At 36.1% G+C, this 16,024-nt stretch overlaps 1 protein-coding gene across 2 annotated transcripts in view; it reads right to left on the reverse strand.

Annotated features, from left to right (window-relative positions):
- Positions 1 to 16,024, reverse strand: part of LOC131800840 (sex-determining region Y protein-like) — a 238,005-nt gene that overhangs the window by 116,742 nt on the left and 105,239 nt on the right. The window lies entirely within an intron of this gene.

Genomic DNA, 16,024 nt, shown 5'->3' on the forward strand with positions numbered 1-16,024 from the left:
ACCCCACGAAGTATATACAGGGTAATATAAAAAAATGCAACCAACTTTATATTGCTGTCATTTCAAACCCACTCGTCCGACGGCTGTCAAAACTAATCCAGTGATAGCTCATTATATTGTATACAAGCGTACAAAGCATTTTGGTGAGAATTTTCCAGAAAAAATGTTACTCGTGATGGAATTCAAGCGTGATAGTGTGATTTCTTTATATTTGGCTGGAAAACCACAAGTGGCTATCGTTAGAGCACTCCAGCATTTAAATGTGAATAAATCTTTTGTGTCTCGAACGATCGCTCGTTACCGTGATACTTGTAGAGTAGCCCGACGTCAAGGAAGTGGACGGAAGAAAACAACAACATCAGCAGAAATGGTTCGAAAAGTAAAGAAGCGACTTGATCAAAACCCGCGCTGCAGTGGCCGAAAAATGGCTTGAGAGCTGAGCATGTCGCAATATTCCATTTGGCAAATATTGAAAAATGAGCTCGGGGTAAAGCCATTAAAATTCCAAAAAGTCCAAGAACTTACACCGCAACAGAAAGAAATCCAATCCAAGCTAAAGAGTTGCTTCGCTTGACCGAAAGTGGTGAACTGCCGAATTTGGTTTTCTCCGATGAGAAAACATACGTTGTCCAGCAGTTTGTCAAGAATGGTTACAAAATGAGGTTCCTCGCTTCATTTCCAGCGCACAATGGCCACCAAAATCTCCGGGTACAAATCCGTTGGACTTTTGCGGCTGGAGTATTTTGGAAAGCAAGGTTGGCACTAAAAAATACCAAAGTGTCGATCACCTCAAGCACGCGCTTCACCGGGAATGGGCCAAAATACCGCAGAGCAACATTCGGGCAGCGTGTAGTGGTTTCATTGGCCGTTTGAAGGCCATAATTCGTGCCAAAGGTGATAAATTCGAAACAAAATCTAAACTTATTCTAAAATTTTATGACATTTTTTGCTTTCATTCAATAATTTAAAAAAAAATGTAAAAATCATGGGCTTTGACTTTGGTGCAGTTTTTTTATCTCACCCTCTGTATATGTAAAGAGGTAAATTTTACACGTAGATCAGGCTTGGTGCATAGCCTTGGGTAAAGCCAGGTTTTTGGAAATTCTTACTAAAAGGATACGAAAATTTGGAATGAGGGTCACTGATGGAGTGCGGCATAAATCTACCAAAAGCCTTTGGAAATTCAAACTTTAAGATTACGAGAAGTTTTAAAAGGTTTTGGAAATGTAAATAATGTATAAAATCTTTGGGTTTTTTATTTACGTTTATAGCTTTGATAGTTTTTTGAAAAATATTTTTAAAATCCACGATATAGCTGTTGATTTTTTTTTTTCAAAATATTTTTAAAGACCACATCCTTAAAACTAATAATCATTTGGAATTTTTTAAAGTCCTTCGGAAAATACAAACCAGTAAAGAAAGTTCTAAAGTCGGGCGGGGCCGATTTTATGATACCCTACACCACTTTGATAATTTCGTTGAGCTTAACATAACAATTAAAAGTTTGTATGGGAGAACTCAATCATACACACTATGATTATAATTATAACTTAAAATTCAAAGGACTAAATATGCCGAAGAATTTGTATCTTTTAAATTCGGACTTGTATTGCCCATTTGGTGCAAAATTAATTTGAAACCAGATAAATCTGAACCGATCTCTATGAAATTTGGCAAAGATATTTCTGAGCTGTATTTGATATATTTCCCTGAATATCGTTGTTACGGAGTGCATATTACGGATGTGGGTAACAAATACAACACATCGGATGAACAAAATATATGGGAGCTATAGCTATATCTGAACCGATCTTCACCAAATTTGACATACTAGCTTCTAGACTCAATTCGGTCGTAAGTGCCAAATTTCATCCCATTTGGACAAATATTAGACGTTTGTTAACAAACAAATGCACAAAGACATAATACCCTGACCACCTTGTGGTGTAGGGTATGAAAAGCACTTCAGTGCCCCAATACTTCTTTGGAAATTAATTAAAAAATAAACATTTTTTCAGATTCAGTTTTTAATTTTTTTGTTTGGATGAAAATGTTCTAAAAATCCTTTTAAGTTCTTATTTTGAGGAATTTTATGATAGTCCCTAATAATAAATAAATAATGAACAACTTTATCAGTTTGGCTTGGATAGTACTTTGAAATTTATTTCACAAAATCCTCATTTTTTGCTGTTCTTTGTTATTTATTGACAATTTTTTTGACAATTCCTCGTTCTTTTCCTCTTTGTAAATTATTTTAAAAAATCGTCCTTCCTTCTTATCTGTTAATCCTTGGATTAAAAAAAACACACATTTATAGATTTGTTAATCTCTGGAAAATTTTTAAAAGAAGAAGTATTTAAAATATTTTTTCCATTACAATTTTTACTTTATTTTGAGTAAATATCCATATTTTGAAAATATTCAGACTCCTCAAAATTTGTAGAGAGTACAATATTACATTTTCATAGCTTCCAATTGCTTTTAAATATTGCTGCATGGACTATCCAATATGCTTGTTATTTATTGTCGATGCAATTCAATTCAAAACAGCTTATGTATTTAGGTAAATAAATTGATTTTTGGTATATTGAAATAACAAATTTTACACTTACGCCCTCTAAACTCAATTACGGCCATCCACTCTCAATAAATTACACCCAATCAGCATGCAATTTTGTGTCCCATTAATAATTAAAACACCTGCACCTTAATTATCTACCTCAAAAACTAGCTATTAACTCGGTTCGTTATGCAAATGAAGCAGCATGTTTGATGTCTACTTTTAGGCTCATACTCAACAAATGTCAATCAATTCCTCAATATTAATGAACCTTCATCAAATACCTGTCATATGTATAATATCGGTTTAATGATATTCGAATATCAAAAACGGCAGTGCATTCTATCATTGATTCAAGCGGATTTATATCACGCACACAAATATACACACAATTCAATTCGCCAAGGGGGAAGTGAACGATCTATTGGGTGTTTAAAACGGAAGTTATACTGTGTGTGTAGCACATCCTTCATAATGCCACTACTCCATTATATCTGAGAGAGAGAGAGAGAGAGAGATAGAGAGAGAGAGAGAGAGAGAGATAGAGAGAGAGAGAGAGGAAATGAAACATCGTTGCCACCATAATTGAACGCAATTTGTAGTTTATTACTTTATATCAATAGTTAATTTATTTAAGATGTTCATAAAACTATATCCAATAAAATTTCAAAGGCACTCTTTCTCCCCCCTCTCACACTCTCGGATAGACTTGGGCAACCAACTTTGTGTCTGTGGATTCAATACTTGTGCTGATATGATGGTCAATACTTGTGCTCATATGGCGATGTGAACATGTGTGTGTGTGAAATTTTATATCACAGATACTTATCGTTGTATGTGTATGTGATGATACTCGTAAATTGTACATTTACTTGTATTATTTTTTGCTTTGTTACAATTTGAAATGTGAACTCTTTTATTGTAGAGCTTCTTTTGCGCCAATAGTAAACAGGAGATTTATGATGGCACAGTGGTTCTAATGGGAAACGACAAGATATTTACAGGTCCTTTATGACCGAAGGACTTACTGGAAATCCTCGAAGGACAGTAGAACATTTAAAGGAACATTATATACACAGCACCTGTTCCATATCTTGTGTGAAAAGAAGAGAATACGATGAGTAGAAGAAGCTTTATGGGATGTCATTAGCAGACCAATCCTAAAATTTGAGTTTTAAACATATTTTTGAAGGTCCTTTGTGAGCCGCAGACCTCTTTAGGATCTTGTAAAGGTTTTCTATGACCAGACGACATAACGAGAGTCATTTTTTTCCTTCCCAAAAGAGCTTTTAAAGGATTTTCAGAGAGGGAAACAATTTTGAGGGTCTTCCAGATCTTGTGTGAAAAGAAGACCATATGATAAAACATCTTTTAAAGGTTCTTTGTGAACAGAAGACTTCTTGATGGCCTTGTGAAAGTCTTCTATGACCAGACCTTTTCTTTCTTTCCAAAGAGCTTTTGAAGATTTTCAGAGAGCAGAAATAATTTTGGAGGTCTTTTAGATCTTGTGTGAAAAGAAGGCCACATGATGAGTAGCATAATCTTTGCAGGATATCATTAGCAGACCAATCCTAAAGTCTGAGTTTTAAACATATTTTAAAAGTTCTTTGTGAGCAGAAGACCTCTTGATGGCCTTGTGAAAGTCTTCTATGACCGAACGACATAACCAGAGTCCTTTCCTTTCTTTCCAAAAGAGCTTTTAAAAATTTTCAGAGAGGAGAAGAATTCTTGCAGCTCTTCTATGCACAGAAGAAATTTTGAAAACCTTTTTATGACCAGAAAACTTAAACAAATACAAACACATAAATCATAAAACATATGATCTTCGCCTTAACAAGGCAAAACTCAAACAAATACCTTTCTTATGGTCTAAAGTGTTCAGATAGAGTTTAAAAGGTCTCTCTGGTAAGAAGACCATTTATAGAAATTCTATGGTTACAAGACCTTCAGAAAACTTCTATCTACAGATCGCCTTCTGAAGGTCTTCTACGACCAGGTAAAGATCTTCTAGGGTGGTTTGAAGCCTTTGCGAACGTCATCTGTACAACAGTAGTTAACGCATTCATTGACAAGAAAACATTTGAAAGCTCATCCATGACTAAAAACCCTTTTACAATTTTGTTTGTGACCAGAAGCCAATTAGAAATCTTGAATAGAATAACACTTGAGGGTCGCATATGACTATGTATGATTAAAATTTGAAAAGAAATTCTGTCTCAGAAGTGCAGATGATCTTCTCTCACAAGAGAAGAAGTTTTTCTCTCAAAACAGAGCTGAAGGCCTTCTTTCACAGAATCTTCCCTTCAAGAAGACTAGAAGAGGCCAAGCTCTTCCTTAATAGAAGGCCAAAGTTCATCTCTCATAGAAGAGCCGATGGTCTCCTCCCGCAGAAGATCGAGGCTATTCTCTGACAGAGGAGTGGCGGATTTTTATCTCTCATAAAAAATCAGAGGCTATTCCCTAACAGAAAAGCATTGCTCTCCTCACATAGAAGGAAGATGCTCTACGCTCTTCTCCTGTTTCTCCTTAGAGAGTAGAAACACTTATTTCACATAAGAGCAAAAGCTTATATTCATTATATTCTCTCATACAAAATCAGAGGCCTTTCTCCCACATAAAAGCACAGCTCTCCTCGCATAGAAGGAAGATGTTCTTGAAGAAGGGCTCACGCTCTTCTCCTGTTTCTCCTTAGAGAGCAGAAGCACTTATCTCACAGAAGAGCAAAATTTATATTCACCTAAAAACAGAATTTTATCTTCCAGAAAAGAATAAAATCTCATCTCTCAGAGAGGAGCAGTGGCACTCCTTTCGCAGGGATTCTCTCATAAAAGATAAGGAATTATTTTCTCTCTCGTAAAAAAAGCTGCAATTCTTCTTTCATAGAAGAGCAGGAACTCCTCTCAAAGAAGAGAAGGAAAACTCCCATAGAAAAACTGAAGCTGTTTACTCGTGGAAGAGCGGGAGTTTTTCTCCTGTAGAGGAGAAAAGTCTTATGTATTAATTTACGGATGCCCATCTCTCGTAGAGGGAACGAACCTCTTCTCTCACAGAGGATAAAAAAATTTTCTATAATAGAAGAGCCGAAGCTCTTCTCTCATAAAAGAGAAAAGAAAACAATTCTCTAATAGAAGTTCAGATGGTCTTCTCTCGTAGAAAGGCAGCATCCCATCTCTCGTACAAGTTCAAAGCTCCTTTCTCGTAGACGGGCTGTAGCTCGCCTCTGTAGAAGTCCCGAATCTCCTCGTTCATCATTAGAAGGCCATCCATAGGTCCTCTCTGAGTAGAAGACTTTCTCTCGGTAGTAGTAGTCTTTTAGATGTTTCGTTCCACTGTATCATTCGATCACAACAATACTCAACAACTGTTGTCCTAAGTATTGCTGGGGTATGTAGCCAAAGGAATTTATCGACAATTGTCATTTCCTTTGATGTTGCTGTTGGTAACCTCACCGCCATTGTTGTAGTTGTTGCTGTTCGTATTGTCCTAGCAATAGTTGTAAATATTGTCCGGTGCTGTTGCTTTGGTTTCATGGCTATTGCAATGCGAGCATCTTGTTATTATGACTGCTGCTTGATGTTGGATGTTGTTGTTGTTGTTATGGGCGACTACGATGGTGATGATGATGCATTGGTCACGTTTTCAAGTTTCGTGTGGCATCACGTACTTCTGCTCAATTTAACAAAGTATGTGGGACGAAACGTAGTCATCAGCAGTGCTACAAAAATTATTGTACATCTGAATGTGTGTGTGTTACAAATACATACGGAATTGTTTATTGTTTTTGAAGGTTGGTTGATGCCACCAACAGCATAGAGGAAAGGATACAGGAAAGGATTGTTAAAAGGGGTGTGATGACACTGCATACGAGTTTTGTTACATTATTACATGATGACGGCAAAGCCTTAAATGAAACAATTGGCTGTTGTTATTGTTCTCGGGAATTTGGTGTGTTTGTATGCATATATAGGTGGGTGGTTGTGTGTATGAGTGTTTGTAATAACAGCAGCCATATCCATAATGCTAGATACGTGTCGTTCGGAGAGGGATAAGATTAAAACTAAAATAACAACGCACTTGGTGTCTCAAGAAATCCTAAAGAAATACATTGCTAAAGTACATGTCTGGCAGACGTGGTCCAACACCAGATGAATCTATATATACATATATATATGTATGTTTATAAGTGAGAAAGTTAGGAAAATGCCAGTAATTTTAAAAATTTTATAATATAATTTTAGGCGCCATATTGTAGATTAACTATGACCTAGCAAAAAGTCGAACAGAATGAGAAAAATGGATGGCCGAATAAAAAATACATTACTGAATGGTTGCTACACTAATTTCAGGGTCAGCTTTTTTGTATTTTCAGAATATAAACAATGGTAATATACAGGGTGAAATAAAAAAAAACTGCAATAAAGTCAAACACCATCAAGTTATTCGTGATACTAGTAGCGTAGCCCGAAGTCAAGGAAGTGGACGAAAGAAAACAGCAACATCAGCAGAAATGGTTCGAAAAGTAAAGAAGCGACTTGATCGAAACCCGCGTCGCAGTGGCCGAAAAATGGCTCGTGTGCTGAACATATATCAATATTTCATTTGGCAAATATTGAAAAATGAGCTCGGGGTATAGCCATTGAAATTCCAAAAACTGCAAGAACTCGCACCGCAACAGAAAGAAAATAGACTCAAAAGAGCTAAAGAGTTGCTTCGCTTGGCCGAAAGTGGTGAACTGCTGAATTTGGTTTTCTCCGATGAGAAAACTTTCGTTGTCCAGTAGTTTGTAAACAAACCAAATGATTGTGTTTACTTTCCAAAGAGGTCAGCTGAAAATGTGGACCTAACAAATACTAAAGTGTCGATCACCTCAAGCAAGCGCTTCGCCGGGAATGGGACAAAACACCGCGGAGGAACATTCGGTTAGCGTGTGACGGTTTTATTGGCCGTTTGAAGATCATAATTCGTGCCAAAGGTGACCAATTCGAACAAATCTAAACTTATTCTAAAATTTGATGCTATTTCCGACATTTTTTGCTTTCATTCAATAAAATTGAAAAAACATGTAAAAGCTACGGCGTTTGACATTGTGGGAGTTTTTTTTTATCTCACCATGTATAGTTCATCCGATTTTGTATTTTACTCCCGCATACCCGTAAAATACTCTCCGTAACAACGATATTTGGTGCCAACTATCAGATATAGCATAGAAATACCTCTGCTAAATTTGATAGAGATCGGTTCAGATTTGGATAAAGCTTCCATATATATCTTCACCCGATTTAAATTTTATGGGCCTAAAAAGAAATACATAATATCAGCTCTACTAAATATGTCAAGTGGTGTAGGGTATCATAAAGTCGGCCTTTCTTTACTGGTTTTTACAGCGTATGAAAAATATTGTACCCTTTTCGTGATTTACGAATTTTTTAAATTTATGGCAATTTATTTGACAGACTTAAACTGCAGCTGTTACCACTCACTCCTTCTATGAGATCTTTGGTAATAACGTGAAAGACGTAAACCTCATTAAGAAAAGTAAAAGATTAATGTTTCATTCCCCGTTCGAAAATCACATTTCTTCATAATCCCACAGAAAAAAGGCCAGAAGAATTCTTTTTGGCAAACAAAGCGAAATGAGCAAAAAATTTGGTAACATGGCATCTGCCTGGGTTGTTGAAATCGTAAATACAATTAACATTAATTAAATAACCATCAAGTAGGCATGACCACCACAATGCCAGTCAACAACATGGGCGAAAAAGTAAATACCCTTGCCGACCGTCGTCTTTTCTCTAAACAAGAACACTTGAAAAAATACGCAGACAGAAAGGTGTGTGTGTGGTGGTGGTACTTGTATGTGACTATAATAACATCACTCCCCCCAAAAGTATGCTAACAAAATTGAAAATAACTTTCACCCTAACACAATACAGATGCTAAAATAAACAATGATATTTTCTTTTGAAGGGTAATAATGACCATACGTTTGAGAGTAACCAATCGTAATGCACGAGAGGGGGAGAGTAAGGTGGGGGCTATGCCAGAAATGTCATACAAATCAGCGTAAAACCACAGAGAGCCCTTTCACTGAGTTTACTTTTAAAATGGGGGAGGGGAAAGGCTGTCCAAACAATGCTGCTACGGTAATGTTATTTATTTTGAGCCCCCTTTTTTAGAAAGGGGAAAACTTTACGGATTGTCCTACTTTTGCCATTGAATGTATATTTGGCAATTTTTTATTGCCTAAATGAAAAGAATGATTATTATCCAGGAGTTGTGCTTATGATTTGTGCTTGGTGTACAGCTGTCTTTAGGAACAAAGTTTATTCAGGACACTGCATTTTTGTATATTTTTTCTAGAAATTGAAATGAATTGTTGTTGTTTCAAAGGGGAAAATGGAGTGAAACCATTTGGCGGTAGAGACCAGTTTATTCATATAGCTAGTCATATTTAGTATTTTGTATTTTTTTAGCATATTTTTAGGCATTACAACAATATATAGACATTAAAAATATTTTCTCTACTATACCAATAAATACCACTGTGGTTTAAAGTACTATTTATTTTCAAGTCAACGATTTCTAAAAATTGTCAACTAAGCCTATATAATATTTCATTAACATTAGGGCAGTTCCCACTCGACCATTTATCATTACCAATTTCCAATCCAACATTAACATATTGTATTGCATTAACATATGATTTGATCTGATTTTTGCCTATGACCATATTTATTTGGACAATATTCTTACATACTAACAGAAATGGCTTACTGTACTATTTTCTTAACTATATATGGCTATACGCTATCTACTACTTATTACAAAAATTCGCTATGCTCCTGGCAATTAGCAACTATAAACTTAAAACATAAATGCCCCAAAAAATTCCAATATTAAAAACCAGTAAGGAAAGCTCAAAAGTCGGGCGGGGCCGACTATATGATACCCTACACCACTATGCATATTTAGTAGAGCTCTCGTAAAAAGTTTTATACAGGGCATTTCAGAGCTCTATGATATTTGGTACAAAATCAAAATCTATCTAATTCTATCGTGCATTTTACGAACTATAGCTATCTCTGAACCGGGTTTCTCCAAATTTTACGTATTAGCTTCTAGACTGAATTAAGTCTTATGTACGAAAATTCAGGTGATTTGGGCTGATATTGACCATTTAGTGCACATTTAACCCGAAATCGGATGAAGATATATATGGGAGCTATATCCAAATCTAAACCGATTTCGATAAAATTTAAAGCAGCTATTCCTGTGCTCCATCTAATACCTGGTACCAAATATCACGGTAGTGGAGTGAATATCACGAATGTATGGGACTAAAACACTAAATCGGATGAAACATATATATGGTTGCTATATCTATATCTGAACCGATTTTCACTAAATTTGATATACTTGCTTCTAGGCTGAATTTGGTCCGATGTACTAAAATTCAGTCCATTTGGACTTATATCGGCCATTTGGTGCACAATTAACCCGAAATCAGATGAAGATATATATGGGAGCTATATCCAAATCTGAACCGATTTCGATAAAATTACAAACAGCTATTTCTGGGCTGTATCTTATATCTGGTACCAAATATCATTCTTGTGGAGTGCATATTACGAATGTGAGAGGCTTAAACACCAAATCGGATAAAACATATATATGGGAGCTATAGCTGTTTCTGAACCGATTTTCTCCAAATTTGTTGTATTTTCTTTAAGGCTAATCTCGGTCACATGTGCCAAAATTCGGGCCATTTGGGCTGATATTGGCCATTTGGTGGTCAATTAACCCGAAATCGGATGAAGATATATATGGGAGCTATATCCAAATCTGAACCGATTTCGATAAAATTTAAAACAGCTATTTCTGTGTTCCATCTAATACCTGGTACCAAATATCACGGTTGTGGAGTGCATAGTAGGAATGTGAGGGACTTAAAGATCAAATCGGATGAAAGATATATATGGGAGCTATAGCTATATCTGAACCGATTTTCTCCAAAAATGTGATATACTTGCTTCTAGGCCGAACTCGGTTGGGTGTGCCAAAATTCAGGTGATTTGGACTGATAGTGGACATTTGGTGCACATTTAACCCGAAATCGGATGAAGATATATATGGGAGCTATATCCAAATCTGAACCGATTTCGATAAAATTTAAAACAGCTATTTCTGTGCTCCATCTAATACCTGGTACCAAATACCACGGTTGTGGAGTGCATAGTAAGAATGTGAGGGGCTTAAAGATCAAATCGGATGAAAGATATATATGGGAGCTATAGCTATATCTGAACCGATTTTCTCCAAATTTGATATACTTGCTTCTAGGCCGAACTCGGTTGGGTGTGCCAAAATTCAGGTGATTTGGACTGATAGTGGACATTTGGTGCACATTTAACCCGAAATCGGATGAAGATATATATGGGAGCTATATCCAAATCTGAACCGATTTCGATAAAATTTAAAACAGCTATTTCTGTACTCCATCTAATACCTGGTACCAAATATCACGGTTGTGGAGTGCATAGTAAGAATGTGAGGGGCTTAAAGATCAAATCGGATGAAAGATATATATGGGAGCTATAGCTATATCTGAACCGATTTTCTCCAAATTTGATATACTTGCTTCTAGGCCGAACTCGGTTGGGTGTGCCAAAATTCAGGTGATTTGGACTGATAGTGGACATTTGGTGCACATTTAACCCGAAATCGGATGAAAGATATATATGGGAGCTATAGCTATATCTGAACCGATTTTCTCCAAATTTGATATACTTGCTTCTAGGCCGAACTCGGTTGGGTGTGCCAAAATTCAGCTGATTTGGGCTGATAGTGGATATTTGGTGCACATTTAACCCGAAATCGGATGAAGATATATATGGGAGCTATATCTAAATTTGATCCGATTCTCACCAATTTCAATAGGGTTCGTCCTTGGGCCAAAAAAATATAGTTTGGAAAATTTCATCTCAATCGGATAATAAATGCGACCTGCATTTTGTTCACAGAATACATGGACAGACGGACGGACGGACGGACGGACGGACGGACGGACAGACGGACTGACATGCATAAATCGAATCAGAAAGTGATTCTATGAAGGTTCTCAAAAGTAACTATGGGTCTCTCGTTTCCTTCTCCATGTTACAAACAAATGCACAAAGACATAATACCCTTACCACTATGTGGTGTAGGGTATAATTATATGTATATTAACATATGTATTGTTAATCACTAATCCTACGTGAAACTAAGATTAATTTTAGGCCACCTTACACATTCAAATCGTTTTTTTAAAAATTTACAATTTTTCTAGAAATGATCGCTTTGTAGACCTTGAAATTTGTAAATATTTCAGCACTACAGTGTTGACTGCATTGCCAGAATATTCTAACTTTTTCGCTAAAAGGTAATATCTGCAAAATGTTTTCAGCAATGACAACCAATGCAACCTTTTTAACAAGCGTATAATATTTCACTCTCACATATTTAAATATAACAGTTTCACGTCGGTGAGGAATATCTTTGAAGTAAATGTTTTTATACCCTACACCACATAGTGGTAAGGGTATTATGTCTTTGTGCATTTGTTTGTAACATGGAGAAGGAAACGAGATAGACCCATAGTTACTTTTGAGAACCTTCATAGAATCACTTTCTGATTCGATTTATGCATGTCAGTCCGTCTGTCCGTCCGTCCGTCCGTCCGTCTGTCCATGTATTCTTGTGAACAAAATGCAGGTCGCATTTATTATCCGATTGAGATGAAATTTTCCAAACTATTTTTTTTTGGCCCAAGGACGAACCCTATTGAAATTGGTGAGAATCGGATCAAATTTAGATATAGCTCCCATATATATCTTCATCCGATTTCGGGTTAAATGTGCACCAAATATCCACTATCAGCCCAAATCAGCTGAATTTTGGCACACCCAACCGAGTTCGGCCTAGAAGCAAGTATATCAAATTTGGAGAAAATCGGTTCAGATATAGCTATAGCTCCCATATATATCTTTCATCCGATTTCGGGTTAAATGTGCACCAAATGTCCACTATCAGTCCAAATCACCTGAATTTTGGCACACCCAACCGAGTTCGGCCTAGAAGCAAGTATATCACATTTTTGGAGAAAATCGGTTCAGATATAGCTATAGCTCCCATATATATCTTTCATCCGATTTGATCTTTAAGCCCCTCACATTCTTACTATGCACTCCACAACCGTGATATTTGGTACCAGGTATTAGATGGAGCACAGAAATAGCTGTTTTAAATTTTATCGAAATCGGTTCAGATTTGGATATAGCTCCCATATATATCTTCATCCGATTTCGGGTTAAATGTGCACCAAATGTCCACTATCAGTCCAAATCACCTGAATTTTGGCACACCCAACCGAGTTCGGCCTAGAAGCAAGTATATCAAATTTGGAGAAAATCGGTTCAGATATAGCTATAGCTCCCATATATCTTTCATCCGATTTGATCTTTAAGCCCCTCACATTCTTACTATGCACTCCACAACCGTGGTATTTGGTACCAGGTATTAGATGGAGCACAGAAATAGCTGTTTTAAATTTTATCGAAATCGGTTCAGATTTGGATATAGCTCCCATATATATCTTCATCCGATTTCGGGTTAAATGTGCACCAAATGTCCACTATCAGTCCAAATCACCTGAATTTTGGCACACCCAACCGAGTTCGGCCTAGAAGCAAGTATATCAAATTTGGAGAAAATCGGTTCAGATATAGCTATAGCTCCCATATATATCTTTCATCCGATTTGATCTTTAAGTCCCTCACATTCCTACTATGCACTCCACAACCGTGATATTTGGTACCAGGTATTAGATGGAACACAGAAATAGCTGTTTTAAATTTTATCGAAATCGGTTCAGATTTGGATATAGCTCCCATATATATCTTCATCCGATTTCGGGTTAATTGACCACCAAATGGCCAATATCAGCCCAAATGGCCCGAATTTTGGCACATGTGACCGAGATTAGCCTTAAAGAAAATACAACAAATTTGGAGAAAATCGGTTCAGAAACAGCTATAGCTCCCATATATATGTTTTATCCGATTTGGTGTTTAAGCCTCTCACATTCGTAATATGCACTCCACAAGAATGATATTTGGTACCAGATATAAGATACAGCCCAGAAATAGCTGTTTGTAATTTTATCGAAATCGGTTCAGATTTGGATATAGCTCCCATATATATCTTCATCTGATTTCGGGTTAATTGTGCACCAAATGGCCGATATAAGTCCAAATGGACTGAATTTTAGTACATCGGACCAAATTCAGCCTAGAAGCAAGTATATCAAATTTAGTGAAAATCGGTTCAGATATAGATATAGCAACCATATATATGTTTCATCCGATTTAGTGTTTTAGTCCCATACATTCGTGATATTCACTCCACTACCGTGATATTTGGTACCAGGTATTAGATGGAGCACAGGAATAGCTGCTTTAAATTTTATCGAAATCGGTTTAGATTTGGATATAGCTCCCATATATATCTTCATCCGATTTCGGGTTAAATGTGCACTAAATGGTCAATATCAGCCCAAATCACCTGAATTTTCGTACATAAGACTTAATTCAGTCTAGAAGCTAATACGTAAAATTTGGAGAAACCCGGTTCAGAGATAGCTATAGTTCGTAAAATGCACGATAGAATTAGATAGATTTTGATTTTGTACCAAATATCATAGAGCTCTGAAATGCCCTGTATAAAACTTTTTACGAGAGCTCTACTAAATATGCATAGTGGTGTAGGGTATCATATAGTCGGCCCCGCCCGACTTTTGAGCTTTCCTTACTGGTTTTTTTTTGCCTTTTAACAAGTTAAAAACCTGTATGTTCGGCCAGACCCATCTTTGAATACCCTCCAACATTTGCTAAAAATTTGCCAATTTTCAAAAAAATAAAATCTGTTAAAAATTATATTAAAACCTTAAAAATACAGAATGTAGCCGTATATTAGGGTCTATACGACAACGCGGACCTGCATACGCAACTTTTGTCATAAGCTATTACAATATTCAAATCCGAAATTTGAAAAACAAAATCTACTTATAATGTAGCTAAAATCATCAAAATACCGAATATCGGGGGGTACAGTTGTATGGGGGCTATACGAAGATGTGGACCTACATTACCCATTTTCTGTCTTACGCTGAAGTATCTATTACGAACTTCAAATACCAAATTTGAAACAATTCCGGTAAATAATGTCGCTAAAATCATCAAAATATCGAATATCGGGGGTACCGTTATATGGGGGCTATACGAAGACGTGAACCTATATGACCCATTTTCAATACCAAAAGTCCTGCAGACATAATACACATTTGAGTAAATTTTTATCAAATTACTTCATTTTGTTCGAAAGCTAGAGTGATTTTCATAGATGGACAGACGGACGGATATTGCTAAATCGACATAGAATTTTATGCTGATCAAGAATATATCTACTTTGTGGAGTGCAAAATGTATATTTCGAGGTGTTACAAACGGAATGACAAACTTAATATACTCTCCATTCTATGGTGGAGGGTATAAAAACTACCAGCATTTTCCCCCAACTGGTTGAATACGTATGACTTTGATCCAGTATCATTTTACAAATAACCCTCGACGACCTTTCACAGAAACGCACAAAGCAACAAATGGAAGTGTGACATTCGTTTCATTCAATTTTCCCCGGAATAATTAAAAGAAGAATGAATCTTTTAAATAAGATTTATTTTTTCTTCCATTTTTTCTATAAAGAGGAATATTGAAGTGGAGTGAAACATAGAGTGCTAGAAGATATTCTTAATTTAAATGATATAGGATATTTTATGTGGAATTGAATAAAACAAGAAGCTAAAATCTTTAAATTTTGCACGGGCCCTTGGCGTTTGATAAGAATTTTTGGAAATTCGAACCAAAGGAAACGAAAATTACTTAAATGAGCTAGAATGCTGAAATTTGGAATTAGGTTCTAAAACTTCTAAAATGTTACTAAACATCTAAAAACTCGAAATTTAGAATGAGAATAAAGGTTGGAAGTTAAGTCTGATATATTAAGATGGTTTTGGAAATGTGTACCAAGTGTGCGAATGGTGAATGGATGAAACTAACATATAGGTCCTAATTGGTGTCAGGTCAGCTTTGCCATAAGCATATGTTTTTGGAAATGTGTACTATAATTGTACGAAAAGTACTAAATTTAGTACTGGTTGAAAGGATAGAGATACAATTTTGAAATTTGATATCTAGATTACTGATGGTATTTGTGTTTGAAATTTGGCAGTTTGTTGGAAAAACGTCCTACATTTTTAAGAAAAGCACTAAATCTAAATTTGGTGTTGGGTGAAGGGACAGGTCTGGAATTCTCAAATTTGATATTGAGTTCTATGTCGGTATCTGGAATTGCGAAATGGTGGTTAAA

This window comes from Musca domestica, unplaced genomic scaffold (genome assembly GCF_030504385.1).
Source record: "Musca domestica strain aabys unplaced genomic scaffold, Musca_domestica.polishedcontigs.V.1.1 13, whole genome shotgun sequence".
In the NCBI taxonomy this organism is placed as follows: Eukaryota; Metazoa; Arthropoda; class Insecta; order Diptera; family Muscidae; genus Musca; species Musca domestica.